Source organism: Falco peregrinus, chromosome 5 (assembly GCF_023634155.1).
Source record: "Falco peregrinus isolate bFalPer1 chromosome 5, bFalPer1.pri, whole genome shotgun sequence".
NCBI lineage: Eukaryota > Metazoa > Chordata > Aves > Falconiformes > Falconidae > Falco > Falco peregrinus.
Window position 1 is genome coordinate 61608398 of NC_073725.1, and position 12768 is coordinate 61621165.

The 12768-nt window shown below is 51.8% G+C and overlaps 1 protein-coding gene across 4 annotated transcripts in view; it reads right to left on the reverse strand.

Annotated features, from left to right (window-relative positions):
* Positions 1–12768, reverse strand: part of GJC2 (gap junction protein gamma 2) — a 38409-nt gene that overhangs the window by 12779 nt on the left and 12862 nt on the right. Inside the window, exon 1 of one of the 4 annotated variants that reach the window (XM_055805259.1) lies at positions 4217–4801. The exons of the other annotated variants lie outside the window; for them this stretch is intronic. The gene's annotated coding sequence lies outside the window, so the exon portion shown is untranslated. Of the gene's footprint in view, positions 1–4216; positions 4802–12768 lie in introns of those variants that run through there. 4 annotated transcript variants of the gene reach the window in all.

Consider the following 12768-nt stretch of genomic DNA (forward strand, 5'->3'; position numbering starts at 1 on the left):
GAGGCAGAAGACTGGAGGCAGAGCCAGAAACGTACATTTTCTCCTGCATGCTTTAGGGGCGGGGGGGTTTCACTGTCCGAACAGCTTGTGTGAATGCTAAATCCACTGCTGTGTGGGAAATAATGGAGGATGGCAGGAGGATGCACACAGTTATGAACAGTTTGTGTTTTCTTCCTCCCAGGGAAGACACTGGAGAGCAAACAGAGCTTTTCTAGCCATAAATGAATGTACAGGCTAAACCAGTAATAGGCACCTTTTCACTCCCCACCCCTGCACCGTCCCATGTCCTGGATTTAACACTTGCATTGAGAAAAGGGAATAAAAAAAGAGGGTGGTGACAGAGGGGGAATGGATGTGGTGAAACCTTGTATGATTCTGGTTGCTGCTGGGAGTCACCTCTTCAGGTCACCTCTCGACGCCTCTTCCCTCTGTCACCCAGAGCTTTAGGCGTTTTCCAAGGCTTGTGACTAATCAGGGCTCGCATCATAAGAACTCAGCCAAAACCTTAACTCTCTTTAAAAAAAAATATTACAGGCAGCAGAAAAAGCTGTGTCAGTGTCTGTTGCCAAAATCTGCTTCATCACAAACCTCTGCATGGACTTTTCAGGACAGTGGTGATGACAACCCCAGCGCAAACATGTCATTTGAATGACAGAGACAAGGTCTCATAACTATTAGGCAGCGGGTTGGGGTTTTTTCTGCATCCAGCTCTGCTTGTTGGGTGAACCCAAGAAGGTTTTTGATCTGGATCAGGACATTGTGGTTGGTCTCTGGCTCTTGCAAGGAGCAAATGGAGAAAATCTGGTCTCACACATTTTTCCAAAGCCCGTGGGGATTTTGGCTGCATAATGTAAGGATGTTTGAAAACAAGGTAAAGGCTGCTTTCTTTCATGCACTCTGAAAATATAAACTCTGGCTCTGAATTGCCATGAAATTTGGACGACGCTTGTAGCTCAGTTAGCCTAGAAGATAAGTCAGAAAACAGAATTTCTCTTAAGTTTGCATTGGTTCGCAGAGCAAAAAGCCAGTGCTGTTAGCAGGATGAATAATATTTCTGCTGAAAAACACTGAAATGTTTCCTTTGGATATCACTGAGTGATGACCACGGAAAGGTAAAAGCACTTCACTTTGAAAATGATAAAAAAGAAAAAAAATCTAATATGGTTAAATAACAAAAAGATTTAAATACCCAAGTACGAAAGCCCAGAGGAAGTGTTTAAACCCAGGCTGGAGAGCAGAAGCGATTTATTCCAGCCCTTCCCAGCTGAAAATTTCACTGTGAGGGACACATTCTCAAGATAAATGTCAGTATTTGCAAAACCACCTATTTTTTCTGATAGGAACCTTTCTGCCCAAGTTTTCAAGGCTGGTGAGATAACACAGGCTGACATACCAAAAGGTGGCAAGCAGGGGCTCACGGAGAGCCCTGGGGACACGGCTCAGCAAAGCCCTTTATAGCATTTTCCCCCTGCGTCTGTTCCTCCTCCAAAGAAAGCATCTGCCTCCATAGTCAGAGGTCAGATTGAGCAATTATTCCCTTCTCTATTTGCTTCCCTTTCCTGAAGTGGCCGGAGAAGCAATGGGAATAAAAGGCCATCTCCATCACCCGTTGGGGCTGTACCTGGCGGTGGTGCTACCCACGTCTCTCCTGCGAAGCCACCGCGGCTCCCGGAGCTCTCATAACAGGAAGCAATAAACTTTCCAGCTGGCGTTGCCAGCCCCGGCTGGCCTGCAGCACAACCCTGTGAAGCCACGCCAGGCTTGACTTGCCATAGACCTTCCTGTACTTGTACAAAAGAATGAAAAAAAAAAAAAATCCAATAAAAATCAAAGGAAATCCGTCCCCTGGCAAAAATGGCTATGCAAAAGTTCACGGCACATAACCTCCTCCCGCTGTTGCCCCTGCGGCTGCTCCTCCATCTGCAGTTCACCGAGCAGCGGCATGCTAATGCAGGCAGAGGTGGAGGAAAAAGGTCGGGGTGCATGGGAAAGTTTGGGGAATGCTGGAAAAAAAGTCAAGTGGCCACGTTTTTGGCTGCTCCAGGTGTGGGTTAGTTGGTTGGTTGTTTTTTCCCCTCTTTTTCCCTAACACCTGTGGATGGCCAGAGATGGTGTATTAGGAGGGAGCCTGGAAAGAGCCCCAAGAAAAGGAGGCAGGAGCGAGGGGAGCGGGAACAGAGGTTGGAAGCTCAGCCACGGCTTCTGGGCTCCATTCGGGAGCTGCTGGGTGAGGTCCCTGGCTTGCAGTGAGCAGCAGAGAGGAACGTTTTCCCCTACTCTTCAGCTGCATGAAAACCCTATTCACAGTGTCAGTGGGGGGAGATGGAAGGGGGTGGGAGCAGCCAGCAACTCTGCACAGGGACGAACATCTTAGACACAGCTTGAGGTTAAAGACAGCAGCCCCCCAAAGCAAAGGTGGAGCAGTTGTGTCCTCTGTGGCTCCACCCAAGCAAAGCAGGACATGCTCAGCACCTCTTCCAGCTTTCCCCACCGAACCCCTCTTGCAAATACCTGCAAATGCACATAGTTTTTTGGTTTTCTTGTGGAAAATGCCTTGCAACTGCACAGACAGGCTGCTGACTCAGAGTTTGACTCTTACTGTTCTTGCAGCAATTGCAATAAGAAAAATGACGGTTTCACCTCTGTCACCACACACCTCGTCTGTCAGACACAGGGACAGCCACCGCAATAGGTGGGACAACCTGCGCATACCTGGCCAGGAGGGTGATGTTCAGCCAGCTCCATTACACATAGCAAGCCCCAGGATGGAGTCTCCCACCAGGATTTAAATGAGCTTTACGTGGGTTGGAGCAATCCAGGGAGGCTCTGCCACTGCCCTTGGCTCTGGCTGAAGGGTGCAGGAGAAGCCCAGCACGAGAACTGGGTCCAAAGTTATCTTCATTTCTTTACCACCCCAAAAATATCTGTAATATGCCCGCCAAAGTGCAGGTTAGAGGAGCCATGTCTCAACCCTAATGAGGAGCTTGCAGTGAGCAAATGCCCCACAAATTGCTGCAGGAATGAGACCCACAGGATCCAGCCCAAGTACCTGAATCAGGTCCACACTCTATCTGGTTCTCAAGATGCTCCATCATACAGCCTTGGCCATACACTATGACCATGGAGAGACTGCCCTGTCCTACACTGGCCTTGGGGCAGAAGTCATGCCTTACTGCGTTAAACCACCATGTGGCTAATTCCATGTGTGGGTGATCTGGAAGAGCTGCTATGTTTGTGAGCAGATTTAAGGTCCTTTAGCTTTGGTGTGGCATCTGCTCAGGGTGCTGATTCCCACTCTGCACTCTGCTCTACCAGGGACGCAACGCTAGTCTCCTAAACCCACCATCCAGCATCTCGACAAGTGGTTAGCTTGCAGGAGCTGGGGTGAAGCTCAGCGAGGACTTTACAAGACGCTTTATCTGAACCAGGACATCTAAGACACCAAACCTCTCTGAAGATCCCAGCCCTCATCTCTGGCACATCTATTTCCTAATCTCCTGGCTTTGGATGATCCTCTGACTTGCCAGGTCAGATAAAGCCATAACAGTGAGGCCACTTCATGACCCAAGTGTTGTGCAAACGGGGAGAAGGGCCACGGACTGCTGCCAAACCCTTCCCTCCGCCGTGTAAACCCATCCCAGCTCCCCCCCCAGATAAACTCGGTGCTGCAGACCTGCCACCCCAAATCACTAAAGCGTCCTGCTGAGCTCAGCCCTGGCTGCCTGGACACCAGACCCCTCCCCAGGGTAAAACAACCTCAACATCAACTAAACAAGGATATCAAAGACAAGAAAGCAAATTGCAAAGCAAAAATACCACGCTTGGATGTGACTTTATGGCCCGTTTTTCTATTACTAATAAGATCTAAACATAGTTAAAAGGGAAGAGAGAGTCGAACATGATAAATAAGGAAACAAACGGGTTGGACACGTTCTTGCCAACTGTTCTTAGATAACAGACAAAACAGAAAATAAAGAAAAAAAGGAAGCGTTATTACTGCAAGTGCTTTCCTATCCTTCTGGCTGGGTTCCCAGCATGACCGGGACAGGTTTCATTCTGCTCACCGAGATCTATCATTACATCAGTAAATATTTAAATAACTACTTAGGTAATTCTACACAGAGATAATTATACAGTCATGTTTACATGCAGAAAAGAGGAGAATGAGAGAGAAATGCCCAGAGGAGTGCCCGGCACTGGCCAAGCGGTACGGTACCTTCCCCGGGAGCCCTGGGGACGGAGCATCAGCGAAGGCTGGCCGGTCTGATCCGAAGGTGAGCGCGGGGTGGGAAAGGGACGGGAGCCTTCCTGGACGTGTTTACATAGGTGGGTCCCCACCCGCTGACGCCAATGTCAGCAGCTCATGCCTCACATCTGGACGCCACTGGGTCCCCGGTGCCAAGAAAGGAGACCACATGTCTCTTCATCCCCAAAGCTGGCAGGACTGGAGGGGTGTTGAATCAGTGTCCCTCCTTCCTCTCCAAAGGTAGACAGTGGGGTGGAGAAGGTGCCCTCAAGCGGGCATCCAGGTGGGAATGGAGCCAGGCCCCTCTGGCACTGGGCTGTGCTGATGCTCAAAGCAAAGGTTGACTTGGAGATCTGCAGCACAAGAAGTCTAAGCCCTTGGGCATCCAATGGGGTGGTGGTAGCATCTTCACCACACCAGGCGTGAGCACACTCCTGCCTATCTGCCGTGCTGGGCATCCAGCTATCCAAAACCTACACCAGCCCCACCAATCCCTACACCAGCCCCACAAAACCCTACACCAGCCCCACAAAACCCTACACCAGCACCACAAAATCCTACACCAGCCCCACAAAACCTAGACCAGCCCCACCAAAGCCTACACCAGCACCACAAAACCCTACATCAGCACCACAAAACCTACACCAGCCCCACCAAACCCTACACCAGCCCCACAAAACCCTACACCAGCCCCACAAAACCCTACACCAGCCCCACAAAACCCTACACGAGCACCACAAAATCCTACACCAGCACCACAAAACCTAGACCAGCCCCACCAAAGCCTACACCAGCCCCACCAAACCCTACACCAGCACCACCTAGCCTTACACCACCACTACACCATACACCACCTCCATCAAAACATACACAACCTCCACCAAACCCTACACCACCACTACCAGTCTGTGCACCACCTCCAACAAACCCTACACCACCACCCCTGCAACTCATGGTGTCCTTAGGTCGGGACCATGAGCCTGAGGGTTTGCCATGGTCCCATCACGCTTCATGCACAGGGCTAAGGCAGACACCCCGCACCCTTGCTGCCTGCCCCTCCTAGCAAAGGATGGACCAAACTGGTCCCTGCTACCCAGCTGCCTTCACCCCATGCAGTGTCAGGGTGGAAGGAGCCAGCAGATCTGGGCTGCAGCCAAGTGTTCTCAGAGGACCACCATGGGATGGCACCTTTCTCCCTGTGGCATTGCCCTCCAGGACATGCTGCATGGCCCCTGCTGTAGGACAGCATAATCTCTTACGGTCTCTCAGCCTTTAATGAACACACAGGGCTGTGCAGGTTGTCAGTCCCGAGGTGAACAGCCACGCTCGCTGCCCCTCAGGAAGCCAGCAGCAGGTTGTGCTCCAACGTGAGTGCGCACACTGCTTTGCAATAGGTTGCTCCAGGGAGCGAGCACCAACAAAAGGCTAGAGAGAATAAAGGATAAGGTCAAATCCAGCTGTGAAAACAAAGATTAAAACCCTCTGAGCCTACAGCATCCCTTGGCCAACGTGCGGGAAGCAATGCGCCAACATTAATTCCTTTCCCCATGTCCATCCAACAGATATTTTTTCATGAATGAGCATGTTGAAGCAGAAGGGGAAGGAAGGGAGATGCAGGAGGAGGAGGAGATGGACAGCCCTTCCACGCCTTTTACACAGGGGAACCTCTGCAGTTCATGGACAGGCAGGGCCGTGGGTCTGAGCCAACGATGCTCCAGTGCTTGGGGCTGATCCACATCCTGAGCCAGGTGGGCAGCGCGCTGAGGATTTTCTCCTTTTGCTTACACAACAGGCTGGTCGTGAAGGTAGAGATCTTCCCAAGACAGCACCAGGCACATGGGGGCATGGGGGCAGGTTTTGCTAGAGAAGTGAGCAGCTCAGGTGCATGCTACCCTGCTCGCAGCAAACCCTCCACCACCCACTGGGATGCGGTAGGCTCCTGCTGCCAGAGCAGATACCCCTGGCATCACCAGGGCTTGCACAGGGGTCAAACACCTCCATAACAGGTTCTTGGCTGGTGCCCAAGCAGGGATGTGTGAAGCTCCACTGTGAGGCTGGGGATGGGACATAGAGGATGCTACTGTCACAGTTCAGCCCGCAATAATACTAAACCCCTCCCAGACACGCAGCAAGACCCTTCCTAGTCTCCCAGTCTCGTGCTCACAATTCTTTTCTTCCATGCCCTCTGCCAGCCCAGAGCAGGTTCAGCCTCCTCTGCTCATTTGACCATTGCTAAGTTTAGAGGGGTAAACAGCATGGAAAACTATGAAAAGAGGGTGCAAAAGGAAAATACCCTGACCCTCCTCCACTTTGCAAGAAGTAGCCCTTAGAAATGCCAACTCAAGGCCTCTGACCTACAGGCAGCGGCTGGGACACATCTAGGTTTGCTGCTGGCCAGCTGAGGTCCATCCTCTTCGCTGTGGATCATGGGCTGGGCACCCAGCCCACCACAATTTGGTATTCCAGGAAACCCCCTGGAAGGTTTCTGGACTGAATAGCTGCAGTCAGTGACCTGACCATTACCAGAAGCTGAGGAAAGAAGAAGTTGTAGGAGGCTCTTCTTGAAAAGTCACTCTTTCCATCTCTGGTTCTTTCCCTCCCTTCCTCTCCAAATCATCCTCCCTTTAGCCTCCAGACAGAAATAAATGAGAAACCACAACAACATCTGTGTTTCTGAGAAAGACTAAGAAGCAACAACTGAAAGGACATGAACCAAACCCCTAGCTTATTGCTACTAGGACGGGTCAGCCTGCACACAGATGGACAGGTCAGAGCCCTGTGGGCCATGTGTGCAGCCACGAGGAGCTGGAGCCAGAGGAGCAGAGTCCCACTGGTGGTACCCAGCTCACTGCCCCATGATGAATACAGGGCCTGGGAGCTTACTTGCACCATCTGAAAACAGATCTTCATCCATCGTCATCTTTTTCCTCTAACTGCATTTTGAGTCGCTACTGGCCTCAAAGCCTGGGAGCCTGCATCTCAACCCACTGGAGCCCATGTCAGCGCTGCTCGTCCAGCTCTCTGCTGTCTCTAGGGTGGCTCCAGGCAGAACTGATGAAGGCACCCTTATTTCCACCTCTCCCAAAGGCAACAGCACAAGGGAGATACAGTTTTGCCTTCTCTCAAGCAGTAAGAGTCCTGCAAACCATGAGCCACAGCCCCGACCGCTAGCACCAGCCACAGCCCTGTGACGGAGGGTGGCCGACACATGATGTGCAACGGGACTTGCCTGGTAGGAGTTAGTATCCAAACCAAGCCCAGGAGGTCCCATAGAGGGTCTCTCCCATGACACTGCCATGCTGTCCCGTGTGGGACTTGACCCCAACAAGCTACATCATTGCCTCCTGCTTAGATGCGTCTCTTCTGCTTGTAGCCTTGAGAAAACGTCATTGCACCGCCCTACCATCATCCCAGGCTCCCCTTTGTGTCCATCCCCACGGGTTTTTTCTACGCTGCTGGCTCCAAAAATGAACAGGCCTTCTCCTGGCACACCTAATGTCACATCTCACCATCTTTAGGACTGCAGATCCAGACCCCAGACAGCCCTTGCTCTGCCACTATCCATTCAAAGGTCCTCACTCCGCCCCTGTTTCAAAAATTCAGCTGACCAAGTGGGTTTTCTCCTTTGGCTGGAGCCCTTCTTGTCTGCCCTTGATTTAATTGTCCAGTTGTAATAGCCAAGAATTTCCAAAACCTGGTGGAAAATTAAAGAATCAGTCCAAGAGCAAAACCACCCCTGCCTTGGAGAATGGCGTTTTCGTTTCCTGCCAGCCATCCTCTCTCAGGCGCTGAGAGCAAAAACTTCAGGCTTTTCCAACCACTAAATCACCCCGTTGGACTCATTATGGGGGCAGCTGAACTACACCTAGTTCCACCTATTGAAATGACGGCAACAGCCTCCATCCCACAGGAACTGACCCCTTTACTGTCGCCGATGCTGGTGGAAGTGCTGATGACATATGAACGTTAGTGACCGTTATTAATTTCCAGCAGTGTTTGCTGAAGTTGGAGCCAATGCAGAGGCAGGGGTGGAGGGGTGTAAGCTCAAGGGGCTGGAGATGGGATGTGGGGGTACTCCACCCAAAGGAGAAGCCAAGGACTGCATGGAGGGGGGGAATTATGGCTTTGATTAAGAGTTAGCCCTTCCAGACTGAGCAAGGTGTAGGCTGGTTAGCCAGGATGCTCTGCATGTCAGGATATCCATTCCAGTCATGGAATCATAGTATCACCGCATATCTCAAGTTGGAAGGGACCTATAAAGACCTTCAGGTCCAACACACTTTAGCCAACACACCAAAGTCCTGCATTCAAAACCACATGACGTGGTCAGTGGGCTTCACGGGACCAAGAAATGGGTCATCACGGAGCAGTGCACAGCGCCTCCTCTTGCAGCTCTCAGCCAAGTCTGCCCAGCAGAGAAGTCACACACATACTCAACCCGTCACCTGCCCCATCCTGGCCAGCCCTGAGGAGATGCCATCACTCCTCCACCAGCTCCAGTCCCTGCCCAGACTTCTGTCTAGCTCCTGCTTATGGAATTTTGGGAGGCTTTTACCTGCAATTCGGAGAATGACCAATTTCATCCTTTTTCAAGCCTGTCCATGCAATAGCCCCATTAACGCGATGGAAAAGAAGGGGACAGGGGGGACCTCCAGCCTCTCTGCTGTGCAGTGGAAGGGGACGGGTGAACCGCGCATCCCTGGGCAGGTCTGTTTTTGAAAAGCAATTACTGGCAGGGAAGAAGGCAAATCCTGCATTCCTCAGCGAAGGAATCCAGATGATATCACCTCCTGCCTGGTGGCAGCAGCATTCCTGCCTGCAGCGGCTCCCTCCAGCCAGCCCCTGCCTTTGCTACAAATATTTGTTTTGGCTTGTTTTTTGGAAGCTTCCCATTACAAGGAATAACAGCAGGATGGACTCTCCTACTGTAAGGCTTGTCTCTGTACCAGTACATTAACACGGGCCACAGGTTAATAGAGGTTCACACATGCCAGCCAAAATTTTACTGCCAGTAGCGGAAGTGTGTATGTGTGTGGTAGTTGGTTTTTTGATTGTGTTTTTTTTATTAAAAAAAAAAAACCAAAACTTGTGTGGTGCAGCCCAGACTGAGAGGTATCAGAAATCTCTTAAAATAGAAGGCTGCCTGCTCCACTAAACCACTTTCAACCGAATTTGCTCTATTTTCTCGTATGTGCATCTGTGCTGGAGGCATGTAGGTGTGCCTCTAATCCTATGGCTTTCTCTCCCTCCCTTTCTAGTAGGTCACACCTAGTAGGATACATCTACTAGGATGCCTAAAGCAACTCTGGATCTTTCCTAACCAACTGGCCTGGAATAAGGTGCCCTTTTGCCTGGAAGGGGAGTCCCAGTAGACGTTTCTAGGAAAAGGGTTGCAGAGGTGTGGAGCAATTGTGGGGTAACGTGGAGGCAGGACCACGTGCAGCATGGTGGCTTCTCCTCAAAAGGAAAAGATCCCTCGTGGTACCCTCCAAGACTGTTTTTAAGGCACTTGGATGGGATTTAGTTGCCTAACCCTAGGTGTTCAACCCTCCCTGGAGCTGAGCTTAACATCTGCTTGACCTCCGAGGGCTGGTGTGGGACAGAGCTCAGTTTCCAGCTCTTCTCTCTGCTCCTCCGGATTTCACTATGTGCTCTCAGGAACCAGGGGAGCAGAAACACACCCTGTCCAACATGTGGTATCCTCCTGCAACTCTGTCCCAATAGTTTACATTTTTAACTACCCTTAATATTATCCATCCCGCACAAAGGTGCTGCTTGCACCCCACTGTTCACCCACTTCTCCGTAGCACCCGTGGTGATGAAGGAGGGAAGGGGGACACGACTGGAGGGTCAGGAACTGACTGTAACGTAGGTGCCTTGCAGCAGGTGGATAAATCGCTTCCTTATGCTCCAGGATGACCCACTGCTGGCACCTGAAGAAGTTTCACTCCCAGACGTTGACTGCAGGTCTAATGGGAGAGGGACAGTCCTGCCCTTCAGGGGAATATGCTAGAAGAGCAGCAGAGTGTTTTTGTGAGACGCCTGTGAGGTTAGATTACTCTAAATCCCACAAGTGCTGATGGGATCTCACTCAAAGGCACTGATTTTACTAAAACATGAGTTGTGCCACTGAGCTCCTAGCAAAGGCATAAGGAGAGGAGTGACAGGAATGGAAGCCAGCTGCATTATTAATGCCAGTACAAGGTATTGGCCCCTATCTGAGTGCATGGGTGAGCGGGTCTGGGTTATAAAAAAAGCACATTTAAGCAACCTGTAGCGATAGGACAAGGGGGAATGGTGTTAAACTGAAAAGGGGGAGATTTAGATGAGATATTATGAAGAAATCCTTCCCTGTGAGGGCGGCGAGGCACCGGCACGGGCTGCCCAGAGCAGCTGTGGGTGCCCCAGCCCTGGCAGTGCCCAAGGCCAGGCTGGACGGGGCTGGGAGCCACCGGGGCTGGGGGAAGGGGGCCCTGCCCATGGCATCCAAACCATTCCAAGATCTATGAATCCCTTTTGGAGGTTTCTCAAGCTGATGCCCATGGCATCCAAACCATTCCAAGATCTATGAATCCCTTTTGGAGGTTTCTCAAGCTGATGCCTCCTGCATCTGCTGATCACCTTGTTCTGCCAGGCCAAGGAGGCTGTGAGCACACGGACGGGAGCCCCGGACACCACAGTCTGGCTCTCTTGGTGCCAGATATGGCCTTCATTGGCGTAACAGCTAAGTCTGGATGGATCCCCACCACACTGATGGGTGAAATCACCTCTCCTTCCCCATGGGGACTGCAGGCTGCAGCAACCTCTTTGAACCAGGCAGGAGCCAGGCGTTTTGCACAGCTGCTGGGCAGCCCGAGCCCTAAATCAACCCTTCTTCAATTAGTGCAGGACTTTCATCAGTGCTCTGTTGTTTTTAAGCTTCAGCGATAAGAGGCTTCGGTGAATGTTTCAAATTGTACATAAACAACAGCCTGCCAACATAAACACTATAAAAACACTCCCTGTAAATCACGCACCAGAGTTCACCCTTACTAGCTCTATTAACATTTTCTGGAATGGCTAAAAAAAGTGCTGTGGGCTGCCAGGAGGCTCTGCAGCCACGGAACTGGGGAGAAAGAGAGACATGCAGTGCAAAAGCTTGCAAGAAATCAGCTTCTGGGAGCAGAGCTTCCTTCTCATCCTCCCACCTCGGGATCTCTGGGCAAGCTCTGCTCACCGAGAACTAAATAAATGAGCTCCACACCCACACATGTCCAGGCCAGCATGCGGAACCTTGCACGTGTTTGCTGTTAGACACAGTATTTCTTCCAGAAAGCTGCCTGCTTTTTTGGCTTGGCTGCATCCATCTCCACTCTTAACAGCCAGGAGTAAAGTTATCTTGCAAAGCAGCTTCAGAGGTACCCCACGGACCCTCACAGCTCACGCTGACCTTGAGGGCTAAAGCAGGAGATCAAAACCTCCTGTGTTTGGCAGCGGAGCTTTCTCTGATCTCCAGGCAGAAACAGCCTCAGTCAAACCCTACAGCAACCTGGAGAGCCAAGAAGGGGGAGGTCTGGGGCGGCCCCCACACCGGGGGCAGACCCACCTCTGGTCTCTTTGCTGCGGGTCCTGCCTGATGAAAGCCCCACAGTGCTGCAGCCCCTGGCCGTCTCCCAGGCTGGAGCCAAAGGAGAAGGCACAGGGATCCTCCCCCTCTCCCAAAATCACGGCGGCACGCAGTCTGTCTCACCAGCCTGGGGATGCCCAGGACAGCTTTGCTGGAGCTCCTCACCTCTCTGCTCACATGGGAATGCCGGGCAGGTCTCCACACCCCAGCCAGGGTGGCGGGATGTCTCATGCTCCACCAAACCAACATTCCCCACCGATCTGTGTCCGTCCTGTGCAAACCTGTGCATCCATTCAACCAGGAGCTGAAGCTAAGGCTGATCTCTTCTCGCCCATCTCCCCCTGGTCCTGCAGCATGAAAAATGCTTTGTCTGGGGAATTTGCAGCCTGAAAATGACCACCTCCTGCAAAGCCAAGCCAAGCACGTAACAAAGCTCCATTGAATAGCAGCTTTCCTCTGGGTGCCCTTGGAGAAGCGGCTACATGAGCACTGAGCAGCTCCTCCCTATTGCTGCTCCAGCAGCTGGAGCATCCCGCGAGCCAGCAGCCTTCCCTGCAGCCCCAGCAACGCTAATGGGTTGTGGCATCTCGGATGACCCTAAACACCTATGTGGGGGCAACCAAAACGGGCCCGGGGTGTCCCGTATACAGCCCATAGAGTCTGGGTGCTGGGGTCAGCACAGGGTCCTGGCCCCGGCAGTCTCCCCTTTCCCAGGGGACCCAACCACAACCCCAGGAGAAGCCGCGCTGGCAAATGAGGTTCTTGCTACAGGAAGGATTGCTTTGCAATGCCCGTGGTGTCATCTTTTCTCTCTCTCCTCCCCTCTTCTTCTCCAGCATTGCTTCCTTCTTATTAGCTTGATCTAGTTTGACTTGAAACTCTGCAGAGCTGGGGCTGGCTCACATCTTCCCCAGAG